Genomic DNA, 12,951 nt, shown 5'->3' with positions numbered 1-12,951 from the left:
TTTTTTTAGGGTTAACGCTACCATTAGGTTCAAGTTCGGGTTAGGGTTGGGCATTTAGTTGTGATGGTGAAGGTTAGGTTAAGGGTTAGGGTAAGGGGCTAGGGAATCCACTATCCCAATGAGGGCCCTCACAAAGATAGAAGTACAAGGGTGTGTGTGTGTGTGTGTGTGTGTGTGTGTGTGTGAAGTCCTGGTTTTATCCCTGTGGCCTGCTTAAACTAACCCAGAAGACAGATGTACTCTTACAGAAATACACACTGACCTTAATCTAACATAAATGTGTACACAACTTGTGTGGTTCTACACAACATGCCTCTGTTCAAGTGATGTATCACCACTGTACGTACACACACAGAGCTACATGACTTTATTAAAGGTACAATTAGATGAGTCAATAGGGCAACTTTTAGGGACTTTTCACTCCCACATCAAAAAATATATTTTTTTACTGCTATTTGTTAATCTAGTTCATTTAGTGCGTGTTGCCGCATGTTGGAGATATGAGCTATAGACATTTCTACTTTCTCTCAAATAAGTGCCGAAAAAACTCTTATTATACTAGTAAAAAAATACAACATACATTTGCTAGAGCATCTCCATAAGGATTGGAGAGGTTGTTTTCTCCAAGCTGCCCCACACGGTCTGACAATAAGAAGCAGTGTTTAATAAGAGCAGTTATATAAGAGCTCGCCATCCACTGCTCCACTGAACCAAATACCTCAGACCAACAGCCAATAAATTAACCAGTGAATAGAGCCAGCTGAGAGTAAGTTTGATGCAATTGTTTGTTTTGTCTCGACCAAGAAATCAAAACTCAAAGATATTCAATTTCCAATGATATAAAAAAGAGAATGAGCAAATCTTAATATTTGAGAAGCTTTAACAAGCTCTAATATTTGTACCGTTTGCCTCGATAAGTTATTTAAACAGTTAATCAATCCTGTTGTAAAAAGGTTAAGTGATTAATTGTTTCAGCTCCAGACTGATCGTGGATCACAGAGCCGACCCAGTAAACCACTGAGCCGTCTCCTGTCTGTAGTTCTACTTGTGTGATCCTGATGTGTGGGTTCAACACCAGCTTTAAAACTGTGTGCCTCCTTGAGTTTAGAACAAAAAGGTCAGCTTAAAGGCTTAACCCACACACTCTCCATCATAAATACTCTATTGACCTGAGTGTTGCAACATCGATATTACTTAACCCATATTGAGTGTGTGTGTAACAGGATATAGTTGTGTGGGTGAACCTTGTGTTTGAGGTTGACAGATGGTAAGTGCACTGTAGTGTTGATCCCAAACACACTGACTGTGTTGCTCCAACACATCAGGTCTGAATAAATTTAGTTTTTTTGTTTCTATTGTCTTTTCAATCAGTTATAACCTGATAACCAGTTTATGACAGAAACTCTTCTTTGAACAAAATGTATGACCAACATGACAGATTGATGAAAGATCAATGTGGGTACAGAGACTGAAATCAAGTCATCTTATAAAAAAAGACAACATAAAAATAAATAAATAATCAAAAGCACAACAAGATCTCCAATGACAGAATAGACCTTTTGTCAAAACCACCCATAACAGAACATTTGTCAAAATGACTGAATCGCGCCTCACTGTACTGCAGATCGTGGTTTAAAAAAGCAGATCACGCTTAAAAAAGATTGCTGTTTTGGTGCTTTTAGGCTACAAAACCACCAACCTATGGCAAAAAACGTCCTGGTAAGGCGTTATAAAAGGCAGATGAATCAGTAAATAAATGTACGTAAATGCCGGAAATTAAGTAGTTACGGGGGTGACGTGAGCCATGGAAGTAAAATGCAAGTTGCGTAAAAAGTAATTTATTTTACACAAACCCTGTTCTCCTGGGTGGAAGTTCCCTGTTTGTTCAACCCATCCACATCCCCTGCCTCCCTCCCACCCAGACTGTGACACCCACCATTTCAAGTCCTCATTGCTGTTGCACCACGCACTGTGGCAACGACCGGTCAAACACAAGGTATCTATGCCCTAAAGCTAGGACCACAATTTGACAAAATGAACATCATGCTGAATTAAAGAAAACTTGAAGTTAACAGTGGAGACAATACTCAATATGACAATGTTTACTGAGGTCATAAAAGAAGTGAGAACAGGTCATATTCATATTAATTTACATACAAATTGGTATACCGTAGACTCATTTTCATAGTCTGAAGTTTGATCCAAATCCATCATATCATAATCTGCTCTGATCAATAACATTCTGTCTGTTTGTTTTAAAACAATCAGTGCATTCATTTGATTTGAATTCTAATGTGATTCATACTTAATTCTTTTCTTTTCAGTTTAGTTCAGTGTATTTAGTCTGTGTGACTGGAGTCAGCCACCAGACGACCAGACTGACTGAACCAGCACAGTCATCACATGGATGCCATGGCAACTGTGACATCAGATCTGTTATTACTGCTGTAAAAAAGATGAAGGGAGGTGGGGTAAACAAGAAAGAGCCAGATGGAGTAATAAAAAGAAAAACGAGTGAGACGACTGAGAGAGAAATTACCATCAGGAGTCATGAAAGCTGTTATGCAGTAAAACCACACATATTCTGCAGGGTAAGAACCCATATCCCACACACACTCATGGTGAATTATAGTGTTTAAGAGTGAGCATTCAGCAGCATTAAGTAATATGAGAGAGACAGAGAAAAATCAAAAGCACCTGCATTTTGAATGTCAGCACGCAGGTGCGTTTTCCTGAGATATCTGAAGTCTCTTGTGATATACATTTCTTGTGAAAATCAGAGTCAGCCTGCAGACAGGCCGTCTAAACGACAAGTAGGAAAGGGATTTAAAAAGACAGGAGGAAAAGAATACAGGTGAGAGACTAAATGTAGACAAAAGCATACAGAGAGACATATGAAAGAGCTGCGAAAGGGTTATGTAATACAGTAATATAAGATTTAAGGTACAGTAAGAGATGAAGCAGGAATAAAAACTGAAAGACAAAGCAACTTCTCCCGTTTTAGTCCTGTTATCATAATGCACAGGGACACAGCAGGTCTTTCATGTCAACTATTCTCACATCTGTGTCAAAATTGTTTTTGTGTTTTAACTGCAACATGAGCTTCCTTTATAGTACTGTGCAAAAATAAAGGCTTAACTGATTAATAGAAAAATAAAATGTTATCTGTGAGCACTAATACTTGTCTAACATTACCTCCTGTCCTTTTAAAGCATTATTGTTTGTATTATTTATTCATAGATTATTGGGGCTGTAACTCTTATTTATTTATACTAAAATTTCCCAGAACCCACAAATGGAGATTAGTTAGTTTTATCCGACCAAAGTCCAAAACTTGCATGTATTTAAATGTATTATGAAGAATGAGAAAGGTAGCAGTATCTTTTTAGAAAGAATTTGAAAATGTAAAGTTATAAAAGCAAGACTTGATAGTCTAACAATGGCATAACCGCCATTACTGAAGAAAAAAAAGTGTAAATCAAAAGCCTAATTGAATTCTGGATTTGGAGAATTGTGTCAGCCCTAAATCATCTGAGGTCAGACAAGGTTATTAAATCACAGGAGTTTTACTTATTATAGTTTTCCAGCATGTTTTAATACTTATCCCTTCATTAATGCTAACGTTTACAACATTTATCAATTACATATTTTTTAAACTATAAATTACAAGCTGATTGATGGAGAACTAGACAAAAGTGGCTGAATTATGGATTTATTTATTGCTGCTCTGAAAGTCATACAAGCCAGATTCTCCACTGTGCACGGTGATTATGATGGTAGCTGTTAAATGTGTCCCTTCGTCCTGCAGTCAGTTTCCTTCTAAAAAGCTTATACAAGAAAACACACATTTCTTGTTAATACTAGTGAACATCTCTACATTCACTGATTTATGAACTGAGTTTAAAGTGGGTCAGATGCATCACAGGTGGTGACACAAGGAGAGCAGTGACACACTTTAAGGACTCTCTGCGTTCCTTTGGTAAAAGGAGAGTCCATTTCTTAAATTTAGGCTGAAAAAGTGAGGACATAGACAAAGATAGCGCAGAGAGGAAGAAGGGAAGAAGACAGCAGAGCAAGAGATGTTGAACAGCATGCTGTAGTTTCAGTGATGCTACAGATAGTTCTCTTTTTATTGTTTTTTGAACTGTTCCCTTGATTCTCCCTTTACCCATCAGTCTGTTTTCTTTTCACTCTGTCTCTCCGAACTAATTGTCTTCCTCAGTTTTGTCTTCCTCAAACCTCATTTTTCTTCTGTCCCCTTTCCATCTGTCAGTGTTCCTCTTTCTTTCTGAACAGCCTTTGGACACTAGCCAGTGCTTTGGCAGCTTGACATCAGACTACATGACCAGGCAGCATTTTATTCAGCCAGCTCTTTATGGAGAAAGCCAAAGTCAGTTAAGGTCAGCTGTCCACACACCTTTCTAAATATAAGTGTGTATTAAAAAATGTACGCTGCACTTTAATCATCAGTGACACAACAGAAATGTTGATGAAAATGTTCCTTAGTTAGCTAAAGCTATTCATTTACACCAAAGTAAAACACAGGCCTGTAAACTGATTGACTAATCGATGACCAATTCAGCAATAAGCGGCGAATTCACAAAAGGACTGCGTGGCTTTTTAGTTTTCTATCACTTAACATTTTTAGAATATAGGACAAAAATATCATATATGTACCTGTAAAATGTTTAAATTGGTCCAAAAGAGTGAGCTGGGGGACCATTTTATTTGAACTTAAATTTGGATTGTATTACTATTTTCCAACCAAAAAGGATATTGCAGTGACACAGTTCAGAGTCTGTTCTGTAGGAATTTGTAGGTTTTTTTTCTACATTCAGCAAGGAATAGGTACATACTAAACTCGCAGTTTTATAACAGTGGGCCTTGACAGTTAAATATGTGGCATTTGCTGTGTGATATAGCAACTGTGATCTTGTGATGGTGAAAGTTATATATTTCATAAAAGTATTTTCCTCTGTTTCAAAGTTAGTGGTTGCAGTCTTAATTCAGACAAGCTAATCAGCCTCTGCTATAATACACTCTGGGAAAACCTGCATGAAATAACTAAAACAGACTCAGGATTACAATCACACGCAAACACACAGAAACATACTGCAGAGCCCCAGGTCCTTAAAGCCGTAAGACAACAGCTGTAACCAGTGAACCACTCTAGCCCACAGGAGCAACATGACGCAGGTAAGAGTCAGTGTTTGACACAGAGTCAGACAGGCAGCACTGCTTTGATTCCACTGTGGGATGTCCTCTGGTACATCACACCAACAGGGAAACAAACAGAAGGAGAGGTCGGTGTACAAAACACTTAATAACCTGAGGTACATACACAAATGCAGGCACACATACCTAAACATGATTGTCGTCATGATGCCTTTAACAATATCTCCAGTGCCTGTGAAGTTTTGCTTCATCTGTAATGTGGCGGGATTAAAGGGTTGTTGATATTCAGATCACTTTCTGAACTCATCCTGAGAGCACTGAGGTATTAAACTCTAAAACAATTCAACCAATATTTCACAATACAAACACTCTGTTAAGCACCACCAAGTCAAAGTCAATTTAAACAATCAGCATTAAGCACAGACCCCCGTTTATTTGCTACTGTTGGAACACTTTAGAGCGGAAACAATTAGTGTCAGTGGGCAGAAAATCAACCAGCAACAAATTCCATCATTAATTCAAAGGTCACTCAGTTCTGGTTTGTTGATTGAATTAAACAAGCAATTTGAGGAGGAACATGTGAAGGGCATTTTTCCAATTAACTGATTAATAGAGAATATAATTATTTGCAGCAAGTCTAAAAAAAACCCATCCACCTTACACAACACACCATAAACAAAAGCAAAACACAGTAGGAGACTTTCTATTTATATTATTTGCCTAATTAAGGCGCAATTACTTCATTTCAGCCCAGTATGAGCCCATCCTGCTGTGCCATGGTCCAAGTGCAACAAAAGCCCCGCAAGCAAAAGTCCAATAAAGTTATTTTTAATTTAATCTGTGCATACAGTTTATCCAAGTAACTCAATCAAGGGCTGCACCAAAGCAGCAAACTCCTGAGAAGAGTTTGAAAGGGGAAGAGAAATTCCCTTGAGACTGCGACAACTGCAAAATGACACATTTGTTGCAACACAGAGCTATTCAGTTGTCGAGGATATACATCGGATTGATATGACTAACTTTAATGTACCTGAAGTGTGCTCTGTGGAGCTGAATTATCCAAAAGTTTCAGATCTGGTCTCGGTACTCAGTATTAAATGACTCAGATCAGGATTGGGTGGGAGAGAAGAAGCCTCTGGGAGTAGTCGTCCTGTGTTTTATTAAACAGAGCTGCCAAGAAGCAGCCATTTGCCAAAGGGAGTGCAGGATAGAAGAAAGGTATAAAGAGGTTGACAGCTTTTTATTGAGGTGCCCATTTCAAACTAACCTTTTTCCTGCGCAGCACAGAGTATTAATAAAGTGTGACAATATTCTGACATTATTGTCTTTTTCTTGTTTTGTCAAAGTGGACTTGAAAATTGCCACGGCAGATACTTGTAGAATGTATCCACACTCAGGTCTTTATTGTTACACAGAATTATTATAGGAAACTATGAACACAAGACAAAAAAAAAATGTTATATATGACTAAGAGGGAGTTTGTGTGTTAGGCCAGGAGAAGCAGCATCATGTCATCGTCATGCTTAACAATCACTAGTTAAAAGAATTTGCATATTTAAGTTACAGATTAGCTGTAAATGTTGGTGGTTAAAAGGGCTTTCCTACATCCAGGACATGGTCAGCCATAGACCCTAGCTCATCCACTCCGCTACTGCCAACCAGCTACTCAATACAAAGATCATGGCTGTTTGCTGTTCTGGCTCCACATCGGTGGAATGAACTCCCCGCTGATATCAGGAGAGCAGAAAATCTACACAGCTTCAGACTGATAAATTGTCAGTTCAGGCTGCAGCTTGGCCCATGAATAACATTGTGTGCTGTGCTTGTGCAAGTGGATTTGCATGATCTTCACAGTGTCCTTGCAGAAAGCATGTAGCCTGGAGAGGCCATGGTGGGTCTGTTTACCGTGACGCCAGAAGGTCAATGATTCCCTCAGCCTAAACAGAAGTCTGAGACTCTGAGGTTCACTATCTCACGTAACTGTCTGACTGCAGCAGTTCAGGAAAGTTCATGAATTGAGGAACCAAGCAGCCTTTCACAGGGCCTGATTCATCTCATTAAGTCAGTCTGAAAATAATCTCCATCACCGTTTTTTTCTGAGACATTGTAAGTTGATCCTACATTAAGAGGCAGCTTATATTTTAACATTAGAAGCATCTTTCTTGCTTCAGACAGTCCACTCAGCAGGTCACAAACTGCAATGCACCACCAAGAGCAGACTAGACTAACCACAAAGCCATGATGAAGTCAGTTTTTCAAGAAAAAGTGGTTCACATTTCATATTTTACCTGTAGCAACACAGCCACGACAAAACAACTCTGTTATTGTGGGTCTGAACACAACTGCAGCAATAGACGTGCCATCAATATGTCTCATGAGCTGTAGCAGTCTTACATCTTCATGTCTGGGTGATGTGGGGAACTGAGGCAGCTGGGGAGAGAACAGGAAAGCAATCTGTCATGTTTTACTTGCCTGCTCGGCTCCATTAAATCTGACAGGATCCATGACTGCCTCGTGTCTCTCCCGACGATTAAATTATAACCCAACAGGGCTGAGTTCAACTGGAAATATGGCACTTATTCACATGCACTGTTCCCTTACAGCATCCAGGGAACTGAGACACTAATGCAGGACCAGACTATTATAACACTCTGATATAGATTCTTCTTCTATGGAAACCAGTCAAATAACCATGTGTAAAGATAATTAAATCATAATTGCAACTATGTCTGGGACAATATATATCTAAGAAAATGTGCTTATTGTGACAGGCCCAGCCATAATTTATGTAGATATTGATGAACTAAAACAACAATATATATTTCTCTTCTGCTTTACATTTAACTACCTTTCTAAATGCGTTTTCAACTGATATAAAAATGTTGTTTGTCTGTGTGATGGAAAGTGTCTATTTATCATAATTGGCCCACGCATGTGGAATAAATTACAGTAACTGACAATTTGACAATGCTTTTGTCTTTAGTTATGTGTGTTTATGTACCTGTGCCTGTTTGTTTATACCATAAGTGATTAACAACAATACAGTAATGTGTTTATTTCAGTCTCAATCCCACTGCAGTCATCTCTGGAAAAAATGAAAATAACAAACAACAAAAGGTAAAATCATGCAAACAAGATTAACCTGCAGCAGACTGACAGCTTAGTCTGATGAACACGACACGGTTCATCAGCTAACTGGCACTTTTGCTTCTGTCTGCAAACTAGCTTGTTTTCCCCCACAGTGACAGCAGCAGCCTGTGACTGGTTTGAATCCACAGAGAGTTTGTGGAGTACCCTTTAAACCAGACACTTAATCCCTGCCGCTCCTCTGGAGCTGCACCACTGTGGTTCTGGATGTGATTATGCACAAGATTAATTTAAACTTTAATGATCCACTTGGGTAGGGATGTTAGATATACGAATGTGAAGCATGACAAGAGGAAGAAATATGTGAATGTCAAAAACAATTTAGATATATTGTTTGATAAAAGTTAACCGACAGATTTTGGCATCTTAATGGAACTACAGTGAATAAACAAACAAGAGAAAACTCGTCAGCTTTATTGCTCTGCATGTGAAATGACACTAGAAGTAAATAAACCAATGAGTTACTCTGGTCCCAACACGCAGCTCTGTTTGCTGAAGATACCCAGCTGCAGATCCCAGAGTGGAATGTGCTACAAGACTGCCGGGTAAAGTTAGGATAGGGCCGGTGGTGACGAAATGAGCAATCACAGAGCTGAATACTGAATACAGTGCTGGAGGCTGCCTGTACAGAGTGTTTCTGTGTGCGTGTGTGTGTGTGTGTGTGTGTGAGAGAGAGAGAGAGAGAGAGAGAGAGATGACACAGCAAAACACAACATTGGAGGAGAAGAAATATTGCTACTAAATGTGCAGACAAGGTGGAAGCAAAAGATAAAAATAGATAAATATACCATAGACATATAGATACTAGATCGAGAGAAGGGGTAGAGAGCTGAGGAGACAGGACCCATAAAACAATGCAGCCCTCTGTATCCAGACCAATCAGCTGTCTGCTGTCAACTCACTGTCCAAACACATCACACCACAGCTAACAACAATAACACCATCACCGTGCATGTGCTCATGTCAATCTTTGTGAACAAACTGGTGACAATTTCTACAAATATGTTAACTCAAGGCAGACAAGGTAGATGTGGAATATCACAATAGGGATAGACAATAGATTTAGAATGATAATTTATCATCTTTTAATAGATAATTTGTATTGTGATAAACTTTTACGTGTTATCCGACCATAAGAATTTGAACTGATTAATACTATCAGTTAAACGATTAAAAATTGTTATTAGATTTACTAAAAAATAAAGTAAATTTGTTCCATTGTAAAAGAAAAATAGGCTAAATTGGCATGTCCAAACTATTCCATAAAGGGCCATGTTGCTGCAGATTTTTGTTTGAACCAATCAAGAACCGACCAGCTGTTTGAACACTGAAATCAGTTGATTTAATGACTGGTCTCTGATGTGCTTCTACTTGGTTTGAAGGAAAAACTGCAGCCACATGGCCCTTTCTGGAATAGTTTGGACATGCCTTGGCTGAACAGTCTATTCGTTAAAGACAACTCATGGCAGCAACTGGTGCTACTGGGGGAGAGACAGCTGGCTCAATGAAGTGGAGATGATGAGACAGCAGTTTCTGCTGCCAGGCTGGAGGGCAACAACCTCAACATGTTAACGACCCAGAGGCAGAGGTGGACACCTGTATGAGGTCATCAGACGTGCTCCCTTAGGTTGGTCACTCTAGCGAGGTTCTAACTCTGCAACATCCGTACCACCTGAGTGATTATTCTCCGCTGTGTGCTCTCAGTCAACACACTGCTCACAATCTGCTATGACTTTGTATCATCATTCTGAAATAAATGTTGTGAAGTAAAAGTACAAAGTAGCAGCAAATAAAAAGTTAATGTAACTCAAAATGTTACTTTCCACCAATAATCTCAACATGAACCTGAAGACCACCTGTTATATACTGATTCGGTTTAACTCTGATTTATTCTCTAGCCATTCGCCTTTGAAATACAAATACAAAACTGAATCGACACACAAACTTGCAACAAATATATAACAAATCCTTTTCACAATACTTTTCTTTTCACAGTCCAGTCAGGATTTCTCAGTATAGAACAGCTTGTCCTCTTCTGGCATCTGTTTCTGATTCTCTGTTTGAACACAAACTAGACAGCAGAGACCACACTCACACGTTAAGAAGAAGCATGCATCAGCAACAATGTTAATGAGTCATGGCAGATTAATGATAAACCAACCAACACATTGATGTATTCATTAAACTGCTCATTACATGTCGTCATCATCACAGTAGCTAAACAGCCTCAGTGAGGAGGAAACCATCCATATCAGAGGATGATTTAATTGCTTTTTGCTGCGGGACTGGGATTTCTGACAGCCTGTGGGAATATTCATTCACAGTAATAAAACCAGTCTAATTAACTAAAGTTAAAATACGATTTAGAAAGCACCTTTTTAAAACAATGCACATGGGAATGCTCCAGGCTTTTAATTTAAACTGTATGGCTCGAAATCTGCCAATTCCCATTTGTAATATTTTTTGTTTCCTACAGTTACAATGAAAATAACTAAAGATGAACCAATCGATTGATTTTCAGCTGACTGGCCATGATCAGAGGCTGTAATGGGCAGTCAGAAAAGGGGTGAATAAACACCCCAAAGTCAGGCTAAATTTAAGGGAAACATTTGCAAGGCAATTTTCAAAACAGTCCCCTGACCTTTGACCTAAAGATTCCTTTTACAGACAAGCCCACTTTATGCTAATCACTTGCAGTTTGGGTTAGGGTATTGGTACATTTAATGGCATTGTCATTCATTTATTGAGTAATTAATTTAATTGTATTCAATATTTTGGTACATTAAGAATAATGACATATGAGCATAAAAAGGACCAAAAAAATCAGCATTCCTGCTTCTGTTTTATTGTTAGGGGATCTACATTTGGATTACTGATTGTGTCTTTAGAATTAGAAAGCTGTGCTGTACCCTTAAATGCAACACTGACATCATACAGAAAGGAGCCGTGAAGAGCTTTAGTGTCAATCAGGAGGCTGTGCTGCAGAGCTGTAGAGGAGCTGTTGCATCATGACGCTCTCTGCCCTTCGTGTGAGTGTTTACATGACGTCTGCTCCAAGTGTGTCTCCTGAATAATAAGGCTCCATTTCTGTAGTACTATGTATAGCTCTCTTTTAAATATTTCACAGTTTCTATACAATTACAATTATAATCATCACAATAAGTTGAGCTCTTCATCCTTTATTGTAAGCATCAAAGTGAAGCATGAATTATGTGAATGTAAATATGGCAGTAAAACAATGCAAAAACACAACAAAACACTAAAAATCCTCAGAATTGTGGGACTAAAGAGTCAGACTATAGGTTCCAAATCAAAGACTTATCATTTCACACCTGAACTTGAACTTTTTCTCACAACGTAGCTGATTGTTACCGTATAATCTTGTTTATCATTGAAGTATATGAACTACAATTTTCTTTATAAAAAAAAGATTTCCCCATTTTCATATGTGCAGCCCTGAAAAATCTGATTGTACGTCTGTTTTTTTCATAGCTTTGGTACATTTGATTTTATGAATGTAGATAAAAGTTTTTGACAACCTGTACAATACAGACTGGAGTATCTTAATGGGTCTAATGAGCATCTGTGTTACAATGTAGGGCTTGTGAAATGTCAGTACAGTCACTGTGCTGTATTTCCATAAACTATGGTAATCTGGTCATGACTCTCATCCAGGACCAATCTCATTCCCTCATCCTGTTATTGCAGTTCCCATACTCATAGAACTGAACATGCAGTAAGCTAAGTACCATTTTCCTTTGGTGAATTTCAACGTTAGTAATATCTGCTGCCTCATGGCACGGAAACACATTGGCAAATAATCAACAACAGTTCACTCTCATTTGGAGGACCAAATTAAACATTCACTTCTGCTGATGAAGCCAATTGACATCACACACTGTTCAGCTTTGGTAAACTTTGACCAGCAAAGTCACAGCATCAACCAGGTCGGGTCAATCAGACACACTTCTTGGAACTTTAAATGCTCTCTGCTTACCGTGGTATTGATAAAAACAAAGAATATAAATGATCTTTCACATCCTTTATTCCTCACACAGCTGTAGGTCTATAAAGTGACCTTGGTTGGTTGATAAATGCATAAATGTATCTGATGTCCTGCCACGTGACCCAAACTACTCACTATCCTTGCTGAAAAACAGCAGAGATTCAGTCAGTGTGTAGTCCTGTATTGATCTACGATAAGGCAGGCTGAAAGAAACCACTCAGTTCAAACAGCCACAATCAATCACAACGATGTCACTAAATCAACCGTCTGCAGAAGAACTCCAGCTTGAGCTTAACACTGACACAACAATTAACAACCTGGGACACCATTAGACTGCTGCAGCCTCTGTCATTGTTTATACATTATTTTTTTTTTGAGAAATACAAAAAAGATCTCAGCAGGCAGCTGGCAGTCTTGATAAAACAGGCTAATTGCTTGAAAATAAATAAATACATGTGTTGCAACTGTAATCCTCATGAAATAGAAAAATGGAAAAAAGATTTAGTGCCATTTGTTTCCTGGTTGATCTTTTCTTTTCTCTAGCTATGTGTTATTATGCATCACACACAGATGCACACTCGTTATATGTGATAACCTACTTGGCAATAAACCTGATTGTGATC

The sequence above is a fragment of the Centropristis striata genome, chromosome 4 (genome assembly GCF_030273125.1).
Source record: "Centropristis striata isolate RG_2023a ecotype Rhode Island chromosome 4, C.striata_1.0, whole genome shotgun sequence".
NCBI lineage: Eukaryota > Metazoa > Chordata > Actinopteri > Perciformes > Serranidae > Centropristis > Centropristis striata.
The sequence above is the reverse complement of the archived record's forward strand: the minus strand, read 5'-3'. Positions refer to the sequence as shown.